At 40.5% G+C, this 13,408-nt stretch overlaps 1 non-coding gene across 1 annotated transcript; it reads right to left on the bottom strand.

The window, feature by feature from the left end:
- Positions 1–1,126: 1,126 nt before the first annotated feature.
- Positions 1,127–1,228, bottom strand: LOC125688506 (U6 spliceosomal RNA). The gene has a single exon (XR_007374764.1). It is a non-coding gene; the product is annotated as a U6 spliceosomal RNA (small nuclear RNA).
- Between the last annotated feature and the right edge of the window lie 12,180 nt (positions 1,229–13,408).

Here is a 13,408-nt window from a genome sequence, read left to right as displayed (position 1 = left end):
TTGATTACCTTCAAGAGCAGTGACCCCAACACATCCCTGGGCAACCTGTTCCAATGCATCACCACCCTTTCTGAGAAAGTTGCAATCTGAACTTCCCCCAGCACAACTTGAGGCCATTCCCTCTCATCCTATCACTGTTACCTCAGAGAAGAGGCTGATCCTCACCTCACCACAGCCTCCTTTAAGGTAGTTGTAGAAAATGATAAGGTCTTCCCTGAGTCCCTCTTTTCCAGACTAAACAATCCAAGTTCGCTCAGCTGCTCACCATAAGATTTGAGCTTCAGACTCTTTAGAGCTCTGTTGCCCTTCTTTGGACATGCTCCAGGGCCTCAATGTCTTTCTTCTGGTGAGGGGCCCAAAACTGAACATAGTACTTGAGGTACAGCCTCACCAGTGCAGAGCACAGGAAGGCGATCCCCTACCTGGTACTTCTGACTACGCTATTTCTGATACAAGCCAGGATGCCACTGGCCCTCTTGGCCACCTGGGCACACTGCTGGCTCATGTTCAGCCGAGCATCAACCAACAGCCCCAGGCCCATTTCTCTATGCAGTCTTCCAGCCACTCTGCCCCAAGCCTGTAGCGTTGCCTGGGGTTGTTGTGGCCAAAGCACAGGACCCGGCGTTTGGTCTTCTCGAAATTTATCCACTCAGCCCAGCTCTCCAGCCTGTCCAGATCCCTCTGTAGAGCCTTCCTTCCCCCAGGCAGATCAACACTTCCAGCCAACTTGGTGTCATCTGCAAACTTACTGAGCGTGCACCCAAACTCTTCATCCAGATGGTCAATAATGATATTGAACAGGGCCAGATCCAGTACTGACCCACAGGGAACACCACTTGTGACTGATTGCCAGTTGAATTTGACTTCATTCATCATCACTCTCTGGGCCTGGCCCTCCAGTCAGTTTTTTACCTGGCAAAAAGTACACTTGTCCAAGCCATGGGCTGCCAGCTTCTCCAGAATACAGTTGGAGACAGAGACGAGACTTTACTGAAGTCTAGGTAGATTTTGCCCACAGCCTTTCCTTCATCCACTAGATCTCTCGGTTGTAGAAGGAGATGAGGCTGTTCAAGACAAATCTCTGTCTGATCCTCTGATTATCCCACACATGTCACATGATCTGGAAAAAAAAATGGAATACTCCATGAATTTACCTGTAGTCCTTGTGCAGGGTCCATACAATCTTCTTTGTATCAGTTTGATGTTAGTATATGTGCCGCCAAAGCATGAAAAACAGCTGCAAAGCAGATATAGGTGGATAGATAGATAGATAGATAGATAGATAGATAGATAGATAGATAGATATGTATGTATGTAAACTCCCTCTCTGCAGTGGGTGCTCTCTGTTCTTGTTTTCTGACCTCTCTGACCATGGGGTCACTGCCAGCAATTTTACCACTAATGCGTCAACTCCATCAGATAGCTGGCATTTTGGTGGGACCTGAAGGCAGCAACAAAATGAAAATAAGTAACAGGAAATTAAACAAGCTCCTTTATAATTTAATTCCAATTCATTTGTTGTCTATTCTTTTCAACAAGCTAATGTTGAACATCCCTGTTTTCTTAGTAGCTGTAGCCCACAGTGTGATCTCATCAGAGAGTAACACTGCCCTCTGAAACTGGTCCAGAGCAACACAGGTGTAACCCTTCCCCACCACTCATACCAGAACATTCAGACCTTTCCACAAGACCCCTGTTGGCTTAGTAGTAGTAAATCTGCAGAATCAAACAGATGATCCTATGCAGAGTAGAAATGTCCTTCCCGTCAATGGTCATGATTTAATGCTTGTGCCTGCTATGTGTCTCAAGTAGCGCAAGGCATTGTATTTTACCAATATCATATCTCTCTGGAATTATGTATCCCTTCAGATCCCCTTAGAGGGTCTGCCATGGAGAGGGACAGAGGGAAGTGATTTCCTCGATGAACCAAAAGTCTTTCCTCTGCCCCCATCCTCGTGACTGCTTCCTTGCAGGGCAGTGTACGCTACCAGGGTTTTTGAGAATGGAAAAGGAACATGTGATAGTGCTTTTAATGTCTGCTGCTTTTCCATGCCCTCCTCTGTGCTTGTCTCCTGGGGCTGTGCAAAACCTCCAGCCAAAAAAGCGCTTTGAGTAACCCTCTAAAAATCCTCCTCCACAGAGTCCAGTGAGCTGTTCCTGTGGGACATTACTGAGAAACAAAAAGCACTGTGGGCTTCCTAGTCATACAAAAGACCTTGTCAAAAAGAACAAACACACAAGTATCTCAGTTATTCTATTTAGCATAATTGCTGACTCTCACAAAGACCTTATCTCCATTGTTTGAGATGCAACCTCCAGCTTTGACAGCCCTGGCATCATCACAGTCTTCATAGCCTGGGTTACAAAACACTGTGGTTGCTCCAGGCTTAGCGATTTTGCTTTGTTATTACATTACAACTATTGCGCTTCACAGCATCTCATGCAGAGGAAACACTCAAGGGCCCAGTCTTCAACTGGGACTCACCCTGTGAAGTGTATTTAGCCAGATGTCAGAAAGAAATATGAAGCTGAAGGATATATTCATTACTCAGTATATGAAACTTCCATTCCCCCTGGCTCTCAAATGCCACACTGTCACAGACAGGAAACTTCTGCATTTTTATCAGTTATATACACCGCAAATTAAAAATAAAATAAAAAGGAAATGTTACTAGGGTCAAATTAGATTTTAGCAGAGATCCTCATAGAGCAAATAACTTGGAATATGTGCCACAACTAAAATGTTTCAATAAAAAATAGCATGTATTATGCATTTTCAATAGCTTTCTCCTGAACTGCATAATGTATTTTAGATAAGAATCCATTCAGAGATAGAAAAATTCCAGCCATTAAAAACATGAGCTGATTACGACGTCCAAGAACTTGTTCACTTGGGCTTTACAAGCTTATTGATGCCATGAAGTTGTAGTAGGTTCCACAGTTCATGTATCTTTGGGGGAGATTAAGTTGATATTTTGGAGGAAAACCTTTCTGTGCCTGGAATCCCCCAAGGAGATAGCACAGCCCAGTGTCTTCTTTCTTAATTCGATACAAGATTACCTTAAAAGGATGAAAAACTAGAACTCTGCTGCAAGACTGAGAATTCTTGGTAATTTCATAACAGTTGCATGTCATTGGTGAATCACACCCGTGACACAAATTAGAAGCAGGTAGAAAATTGTGGTTTCTGGCTTGACAGAAAGATGGAATTTATTTTCCCAGAAAATGCTGACAGATATTGACAAAAATAAGTATTGATATATTTTCAACATTGTCTAATTGGTCCAATTAGGGAAAAATAAATCCATAAAACCTCTGACAAAGTGAAAAAATATTGTAATGTTGATATTTTTAAAATGAAATGAAATGGTTTTATGACTGAAAGCAGTGTTCCAGCATTCACGGAAGTATTTGAAACACTGGTTTCCAGGCAAAATGAGCCATTTTTTCAGCTACGAATGATTTTTTTTCACTCTTCATCCAAAACACTGAATATTCTCTTTCTGGGGCAACCTGAAACAAACTGTATTGCGGTTCTTTCAGCACTGCCAATGAACTGAAAAAGCAGTTTTTATTAGCCAAGCTCTACTGACAGATCCTACACCCTGTTTTAATTCTTCAGAATCTGTTTTCCAGCAATTGCGGGTGTTCAGGCAGAGCATATGTGTGTATTTATGTGTAAAATAAACTCTGTTTATTATATAAACAATTCTGTGATTCTGTGATTCTGAGTCTTCAGTGGTTACTTTTTTACAGCTGTAAGTAGTCGTTGAGTTACAGGAGTATTCGTGGAAGCCAAAAGCAAAACAGTTTCCTTAATGGGAGTCACTTTAATACAGGGACAGCTCTTTAACAATAGGGAAACTGTCTCCTCCCTTCCCACTTGTCCTTTGGGTAGTCTCTGAGTTTTGTAGAGTCATCTCTTCCCCAGCTGTCACAGAATAGCAGCTTGCAGAAAAATAAGACGTAAGTAACATTTTTCCTCTTCAGCACTATCACTGTCCCACCACAGCTCTGCATTGCCACCCCTCTTTGTTACCCACATCTGAGCTGGTGCTGCAAGGACCAGAGAATGAGTAATCCATCACTAGGGTAGGGCGCTGTAAAATATGGCCGCATGGGGAAAGTGTGCTGTATAAACCAAAGCAGAGATGGCATTAAAAGAAAAGCCTCAGAGGATAGTTTGTGTGAGCAGGAGAAAAAAAGAAATTAGGTACGGTTATACCTCACATAAGCCTTGACCTATCCAGGCCATGCTCTTTATGCAGGATATCTTGTGTGCAATAAGAGAAAGTATCTCTTGGAAAGTAAAAGATAAACAGTTTTAAAGCTCTGGTGCATGGCAGCATCCAAGAGGAGGCTGTTTGTGACATTCATCCCACCCAGGCAGCTCTGCTGGGAGCATGGATTCATTCACTCAGCTCTTTCACTAAATAATAAAAAGAAGTGCTGAAAAACATAGGGATATTTCCTCAACAGTGATCCTGACAAGGAAATTATCTGGTACATGTGTGAGATATTTCCTAATCACAGAATCACCCGGGTTGGAAGGGACCCCAAGGATCATGTAGTTCCACACGTAACATGAAATAGCCAATTCATGAAAAATAATAGATGAAAGTGTGATTTTTATGCACAAACATGCACACACATACACACAAGTTGCTCCAAAAGTAATGCCACATATTCTATGATGATGGCTGATTTCAGAGGCATATTTTGGTGGTATGGCAGTAGAGGCTGAACCTTTCCACCAACATTAGATTACATTTTGTTTCCTTGTGACAGATGTTTGTCACTGAATTCCTCCATGCAGAAAAAATGGCACTCATTGACATTCATTGATACTGAATGTTGATGGAGACCAGGCAGTGGATGTGAGCACAGTGAGGCTGTGGGTAGTGCATTTCAGCAGTGGTGATAGCAACAGTGGGTCACTTCTGCTGGTGCAGATTGTTATGAACATGGCATGCAGGCTCAGGTTCATTGCTGGTGAAAATGCATAGCTAATGGTGATGAGCAGTTGAAAAACAATGTTTTGTAGCTGAGAGTTTGCTCTATCAAGTAGTATTATTATGCTCTTTTAATTGTTGTAATTTCCATGGAAATAAATAGGAGGAATTACTTTCAGCACAACCTATGTATATGTTTTTTTCAGTCATCACATTTTAATATGATATATACATATACATGTGCTTACGTATATACACACATATATACAAATAAATACACCTTTTTCCCTTATTTTTTTCACAGGGACACTCTGGTATAAGTTATTTGTGCTAATATACAACTCATGCTGTAGGCATTCATACAAATGTATGAATTTCTCTCCATCACAGCTTCAGTGGTTGTAAGGGAAACAAGAGTGTATTTTGTTTTAATCCAGTTCTTCCTCTGGTTTGACTCTGAGGTTTACAGAACTAAATCTTCTGCATGTGTCTTCCAGGTACGCCTGCCCTGGCAATGTCAACTGCTGCATGAGAGCACAACCTCTCCAGCAAAACATGCTTGTGGCTCTGAGTTTACTGTATTTCAGATCCAACAATACTTTTCAGCTACTACTGAAATTGACAGAACTTGTGTTAGGTGAAATATTCCCCTAAATTGTGTTTAAATTGGGTGAGTTTAATCCTAATTGTAGAGCACTCAGCTGCAAAGCTCATTCTGTCTTCTGAGGGACCAATCTTTATTTGCTGTGGTTTTTTGATGAGCAGATTGGCAGCATCACTCAAACTAAATCCTCTCCTAGGGAAAGTCCTCTGAGTACCCCCAAAGTGCTACACAGCCTCCGAATATAGGGAACTTATTTGTCATGAGGCACAACTAAGATAAAAATCATTAGACTGCCTCAGAATTGTGCTGGCTGCTCAGGAATGGCAGAAGAAAGCACTGTGTGGGCACTCAGATCTGCAGATGTGACTCTGACCTGACATAACCAGCACAGAGTGACTCCTTGGAGCAGAGCTGTGCGTTACCCCACAGACAGACAAAGGCGCAAGACAGGAAAGTTGTTCTTGATTAAAAACAAATATTGAGCATGGCAAGAAAATGAGTAAGGATAAACAGATTAAGTGTGATATGTCTGAAGGCTTCCCACAGTACAAAAGCCATATGTGGGAAGCATGAGCCTAAAATTAAACTCCAAGCAGTGTGAGTTAGGGTTCTTAAAAGAGGCACCTGACACCATCAGAGGGGAAAGTCTGAGTAATAGGCTCCTCCTGGGAAACTCTCACTCTTTTCCCATGATCTGCACCCTCTTTCTTGTGCTGTGCTCATCCAAACAGGAAAACACCACTGGAGGTGGGACCAGACAAGTTGACCCAAGCATCTCCGTGCAGCACCAAGGCAGCAAAGCCCACACAGGCTGGAACTGGTGTGAAGGTCACAGTGAAACGAACCTTCTAGTGGCCTCCCTCTACTACACTTAGCCATACAGAACTGGCACAAGCTCAAGTATGAGAACAAGAGTCTTTATTAGAATTTTTAATTTTTAATTTTTTTGTTTTAATTATTATTATTTTTTTTTTTTAAAACCAGTCAATAAGACACAGATTTACTCTCAAACAATGAGTGACTAGCAGCTGTCCTTGTGGTAGACACTGCAAACCATAACCTCTGCCCATTCTTCAGAATGCAGCCACCACAGCAATACTTGCCCACTGTGCCCATGCAGCTGGGATTGGCTACAGTTTTCATCCCTGTGTTCCTTGTTTCCCTGAAGGCCTCCTCTCGGGCTCCTTGTCACCCACCAATGTGAAGAGCCAACAGCTAGAGGGAAGCCAGTGTGTCCCATGGTTTTATGGCAAAACACTTGCACTTCCAGTGGAGCTGCTCAAACCACATGTTTTTCAGTAACTTCACTATCAGGCAATCAATTCCACCAGGCCAAACTCAATTGTTGTTTATTGCTTTAGCTTGCAGGCTGCTCAGCCCTGATGCTTTCCTCCCACTTTATCTTCTTTCTGTATTCAATCAGCAGCATTCTTCCTTTTCTTCACTGAGAAAAACATAAACCAGATCCAGTCAAGGTGTATTTTATTGTGACTTGGAAATCCTGAAGCAACTGTTTGCAGTGACTGCACTGAGGGAAAAACAATGGTGAGACCTCTCCCAGGGAGTCACTATTGCTCCCAGAATATGAGCAAAAATTGTCAGCCTTTTGTCATTGAACTCTTTATCAATTATATAATATTTTCATGGTTCTGAGAGACTACAGCGTACTCAGCCCATATGAATCTCCACTGTTTTGAGAGTCCCAAGAACCAAGATCTGCCTTGCCCTGGTGCTCAGAGGCCATGGGAAAAGCCTACAATGCTTTGGCCCCCGCAGTGTAGCGAGTTCTTACAACCAGCTCCCACCAGCAAATGAAACAAATGAATTTGTTATTTAAAAATATCAGCCACTCTATGTCAGGCAAGAAATTACTAAATGATTCAGAAAGGGAGATTTTCCTCTTCTCCCTCTATAGAGGAATTGCCTTCATCCAACTCTGCATTGTTCCAGCACAAAATTTTGGCTCCCTTTAATTTAGCTGTGTGAGATAACAAACTCAAATTTCTTAGTCATCCAAAGGCAGAAATATCTTTAGCTCTTTGCTGGTGCTATGACTTCATTTTCACTATAATCTGCATGTGGATCAACAAAACACAGTATCTGTTCATATATTAGTTCAAGTTTTTTGTTTGTTGGTTTGTTTGTTCGTTCGTTTTAATGAGAATCCCTCCAGTATGAAACAGCGAGCAGTGAGAAATAATCAGCTTAAAGATGTTCTGGAAAGGCAAGAGGAGAAATTTGACCATTGTCTGTATCAATTCTGTGCAGTGCTCACACAACTGTTCACGGAAGGATGCAATTATTACAAAAGATAACAAAAAATCCTTGTGTCAAGGAGTTCTGGGTTTTGTATGGTTGCTCAAAGGCTTCATTACGAATATCATGGGTCTGAAACACCATGCACCTTCGTGTTTCCTCAAAGGAGTTACACGAGCCTCCAACATGAGGGTGTGCCTGAAGGTTAGTACCACAGCCAGGAGACAGTTTTCCCAGGAGTGCCCCAAGAGTCACTCCGGTGGGAAACGTGTTTTCAACGTAGTTTTAAATAGTAAAAAGTGAACCACTGATGGCATGTTATTCACATCTTTAGTTTTCTATTTTTTAATCTACAATGCACGGCAAATCTTGCCTTCAGAAGCACCAGATAATCGTAAGCTAGTGTTAGTATTTCTGACTGAAATAAAAGTCAGAAGAAAAACACTAGCTGAAAGATGCATTGTCTAAAATGTCTATGTTCAGCACTGCTTGGAGCTGGACTCCTGTGGCTCTTTACAAGTGCTTCTTTTCAGTTTTTAGTTTTTAGCACAATCAAATGTTTGAGGCATGTAGACAAGCTATCTTGGAAGCAGGGTTTATTTCACACAGCTCCTTTAACTGTATCTTTTTAGAGATAATGACAGTAACAAGGAAACTAAGCGAAAGAGCTTGCCAAAATTAAACTGCTACTAGAAACAAGGAGTCCCAACATGCTCCAAAAGCCAGTAGGGATATATATGTTTTGCATTAGATATTCTTACTCAAGTGAGTGTACCTTCCTCTATGCCACATTATAGATACAACTGAATAATAGATATAGTTACCAGAAATCTCTTTCTTTAGGTTGCAATTCCTTAGGTTCAAATAGTAGAAGCATGCTAAATGTCTACGGAAGCAAACAAAGCATCATAAATTTCTATTATTTACTATGACCCACTCCAGGCCAAGAGAATAAGTGTTTTTCAAATGTTATCCAGAAAGTATTGTTGATTAATGAAATACAAAGTATTCAAAATAATGAGCTCTCTTGAAAACAAATTTAAAAAAAAAGGAGGTGAAATTAGTCAGATTGATTTTTGCTGACAAATTCCTAGCTCAGCATTGTTAAGTATCAGTCTAACTAAAAAGAAACGTGTAATCTGCATTCCTTTAATTCTAGTTGTTATTGCTTCTTGTTTTCCCACCTATGTGTAGCACCTTTTCACTTAATGTAAAGTTCCAAGAATCTTTTTCTATCAAAAAAATTTGGTTTTGAGTTGATTAGTCTAAAGGTGACTAATTTCCACTTACCTCAATTTCTTGATCACAGTGGTCAGTCAAAATTTGGGGCCGGTAGACTGTTTCAAATGAAGAGGATAATAAACCCCATTTATTGATTGGTTATATTGTGTTTTGTCAAGCTGGTATAGGGGTGTGTGGGAGCTGGAGCATAAAGACCTGTTTTGTTGAAGTCAGCACCAGGAAAGGAGATCCTTGCAGGTATCCTTCAAAACATTTCTGGCCAGCTGCTGTTTCCAAAACTCTTGATAAGAGCTTCACTACCTTTCCATCCTCATTATCTTCTCTATGATGACTTCCTAAGTGACTCCCAAAATAGCCCATCTATGCATAAATTTCACATTCTTGACAGAGTGTCATAATCAATATATTCATTTCATCCTAAAGACGTGATACCATACAAAACATGCCTTGCCATTTCACTAAGAAGTTGGCAGGATTGGCTTTATGGAGATCTATAAAGTTATTTGTCTGAGATATCAAGAAATATAGTGGTGTTGTTAGATGTCAGCTTGCGCAGATTGAATTTGCTCAGATTTACTTTGCCCAAATAGACATGCACCAAACTGTGTGTGCACATATACATATATGCAAACCCATACACAAATGCACAGAACCAATATATATACATATTCGTATGAACACGTATTTTCCTACAGATGCATTCATATACAGCAAACAGATGAGTTTATTACGTTTTTCTTCACTATTTTACAACCGGACGGAAGTCTTTGGATATTCAAAAATCAACTAACCCCAGACAAGAAGAAACTAATGGGTGCTGAGCATCAACATAACAGTTTGCAAGAAAGATGAAGGTCTGTGGGGAGGCTGCTGCTATTCATTGCATTTGCAGAACAAAGGGAACATACACAGATTAGGGTTCCCTATCACAGAGGCATTAACAAAAAACTGAAAGAGAAAATTCTTCTTCCACCTGAGTAAGACAACCTCTCATCAGTAAGATTTTAACCAAAACTGTCCTCAAGGGAAAGTTCTTCCATTTCTGAGTTTGAGGTCCCCTGCTATATCTACAGGATTTTATGACCAACTAATATAGTCCAGGATGGTAAATGCTGGTTCCTCACTTTCCCACTATTTCATTTCTCTGTCCTAAGGAATCAGATCATGGACAAATCCCATTGACGTAAACGCTGTGGGGTAGAAAGAATGTTTGCTACCAGGCCATGCTCTGGAATGACAAGTATGCAAGAATTAGCATCTATAACTCTCCATAAACATTAGGGTTAATCTCCAGGGTTTACAAGACTCTTTAAATGTGTTTTAATAGGACAATATGCTTTGCTCAGTACCCATCCAACACTTCACATATCAGCAAAGCTTACAAGAAGGTAAACTGAGCTGGGATAATAGTTCAGATTTGCAACCAGGTCTCTAACGAAAATGCCAAAGTCAAAGTCAAAGTAATAAATGGATTTGCAAATATGATGTCTTCCCAAATGGCCAAAGAACATTCCAGTCTGGCAGAACAGTTTAAGGGAAGCGCTGCAAGAATTGTATTGTTCTCTCTCAAATGAGAAATCTAAATACATGGATCATATTATTGCACATTCAGAGAAAAATTAAGGATCTGCATTCTGCCAGTTTCACACAGAATGGGTAGGACTTCATTCCTGGGGCTGTCTTGTTGAGTGAAAATGTGCTGCCCACTGAGTTTGACGCTGATGAGAATGAGTAAGTGCAGTTTATAAAAGATGAACGTTGTAGAGGATCAAAGCAGCTCAATGGTGTTTAAGTAGTCTTTTATTTAACCAGCTACCCACCAGATTCTTCCCACATTCACTGTCAGTCTTCTGGCAAAATAAACTGGCACTAATAAGAGACTGTGGGAAAAGTATCATCCGGACCCATTTGTCATCCCAAGCTCTGGTTTCACAGTTACAGGTGAAGACAGACTGCAGTAATTGGATTTGCAGTGCTGTGGCACTGTTGTCCACCTAGCATTTTCTACATGCAGGCATTTCTCCAATGGAAGACTTAGGTTTCATTAAACAACGCCCAAGTCCCTTTTTGGAGTCTCTTGTGTCTTCCTCGCCTTCTGTTGATCTGCTTATCAGTATCCTCTTGCTTATACAAGCTCTTCATTAAGCTAATAGTGACTAAAGGATACAGGTATTTTGTGAAAACTGTTACCCCAAACGAGAATTCAAATACTATTAAAAAAATAATAATAGAGTAGTATCCTGTCAATCAATGGGATAATGTTAGTACATCATGCATAAATCAAACGGGCACAGCCTTTTCTATTCTCCTGGTATAGGAGTGAAAAACTCAGGCTGGGATTAATTTCTTCCATCCTTTGTGAGATGTCCCAATCCGAGCTGGTCATCTCAACTCCCTTTATAGTCAAGAAAACAAAGGTGATGTTAGCAAGGCACAGACAGTCTGGATTATCTAAATACCTAATTTAGGAAGTTAAGACATAGGCCTGAGAAAAACCTGCTGTTCTCCACTGATAAAAGTAGTCTGCACACATATCAATTTTGCAGGCTTGCATCCTAGCTAGTTTAAGACAGGTGAGACTAATACTGCCCTGGGTTTATGAGAGCTTTTGGTTACCTCTTGCTTCAGGTAGTCCTCAACTTGAGCAAGCCACAAGACCCAAAGTTTTTTCTTTGGAGAATTATTTTTAAGGTGGATGGTCTCAGCCTCACCATTACCCAATAAACACATACAAAAGTCTGAATCAGTCTCTGTTATTAGATGATCATTTTGTTTCTAGTTAACTTGTTCTTTCTGTGCTTTTTCAACCAGAACCAGCTATCAACAAGAAAATAAAGATGGAAGGCTGAAGAAGTGACACATTTCCATTAAATCAATATGAAAACCAGCCAGACTATCCTAATAAAAGTAATGAATCAATTAGGCATTCAAAAGAAGAATGAGCTCAAGTTTCACTACTTTATCCTCATCCTAATAATCACAGAACATTTGCCCAACCTAGACTCTCCTTCCATGCCTCTAATAAAGACCTGAGGGGACTTTTTGGAAGGAGCCTGTCAATGTCTTAGCTTCATTACTATTGTCTTTATCACTTGGCACAAACTCATCAGGGTATGGGTAGACTAGTAGGAAAAGGAGGATTGCTTCATTACAATAACTCAATCTGCACTGAGACAGGCTGTCTCCTGTGCTACATGAGAAACAGCTAGAAATTTTATTTCATAAGCAAAATTACAACTGGCCATTTGCAACGCCAAGAGCAGCTATCATTAGACTGTGGTTCAGCTGGCTCTGCTCTCCAGCCCTCCTGACATGCTGGAGCAAAGGGGTGACAAGCAAGAGAAGGGCTGACATCTTTAGTATAAAATCAGAAAGTTCAGGAAAAGTGTGCTTATATACCAAGAGAAGAAATTCTGTAATTTCTTGTATATTGAATTGGAACAATTTTTTCTTTAGAAACAAACCTGTCTTGATCATTGCCATTGAAATCTGCTAGGAAGACTCCCATGGCTGGAATGTTTAAATCAATCATTACTCTGTATTTCAGGAGGATCAACTGTGCAAAACACTAAGGACTTGCATTGGTTGTGAAAATTGTTTTGTCCTGCTTCAAAGTTATTACTAACTCAGGAGTGAATGTTCTCATATTGTTATGAATTAGCAGCCTCAGGAATGATGTCTGAGATTAGCACAATCAGTATCAACACTAAAGGCAGCAGGAAGACTGAATTTAATTCACTGGATTATGAGGTCTAGGCACAAAAAATTGCATTTCGTGGGTGCTGTGCAGCACGCGCAGTGCATCTACCTCCCAGTGCATCTACCAACACATTTATGGATTATCTAGACACACGGAAAACACAGCATAGATTCAGTGAATGCAATGCAGTGCATAACATCTGGTGTGTAATGTAATATCTACTAGATATTTTTATCTACAAGTTACCAGCTGGTCAGACAGTGCAAAGCAGTAGCTGTGTAGATATTAGCCATCACAGCTGGATAATGTTTGTTGGGATCATCATCATGTATCCTCAGCCAGGACTGGATGTTTTGAAAAGTCTGGCTTCAGAAAGCTGAAAATATCAGAAGGAAGAATTCAAACACTCAAATGCAAATGACTGACAATTTCTTATGGCAAAAGATCGGTGATAAGCAGAATTAATGAATTCTGGCCTCTGAGGGATGTTTTTCACCACCAAGTGACAGTTTATGTCAAATAAGTTCTGGTTTTGGTCAGACTTTAGGACACTGATGGCTACTTATTCAGGCTCTCATTGGGGTCAATCCTCTAATGTAAAAAGTGATCCCATACTGAACACTTTCATCCAGATAAGTCATTACTTGAAAAAAA

Source organism: Lagopus muta, chromosome 1 (assembly GCF_023343835.1).
Source record: "Lagopus muta isolate bLagMut1 chromosome 1, bLagMut1 primary, whole genome shotgun sequence".
In the NCBI taxonomy this organism is placed as follows: domain Eukaryota; kingdom Metazoa; phylum Chordata; class Aves; order Galliformes; family Phasianidae; genus Lagopus; species Lagopus muta.
Note: the sequence above shows the minus strand (reverse complement) of the source record. Positions and strands in the feature narration are given on the sequence as shown.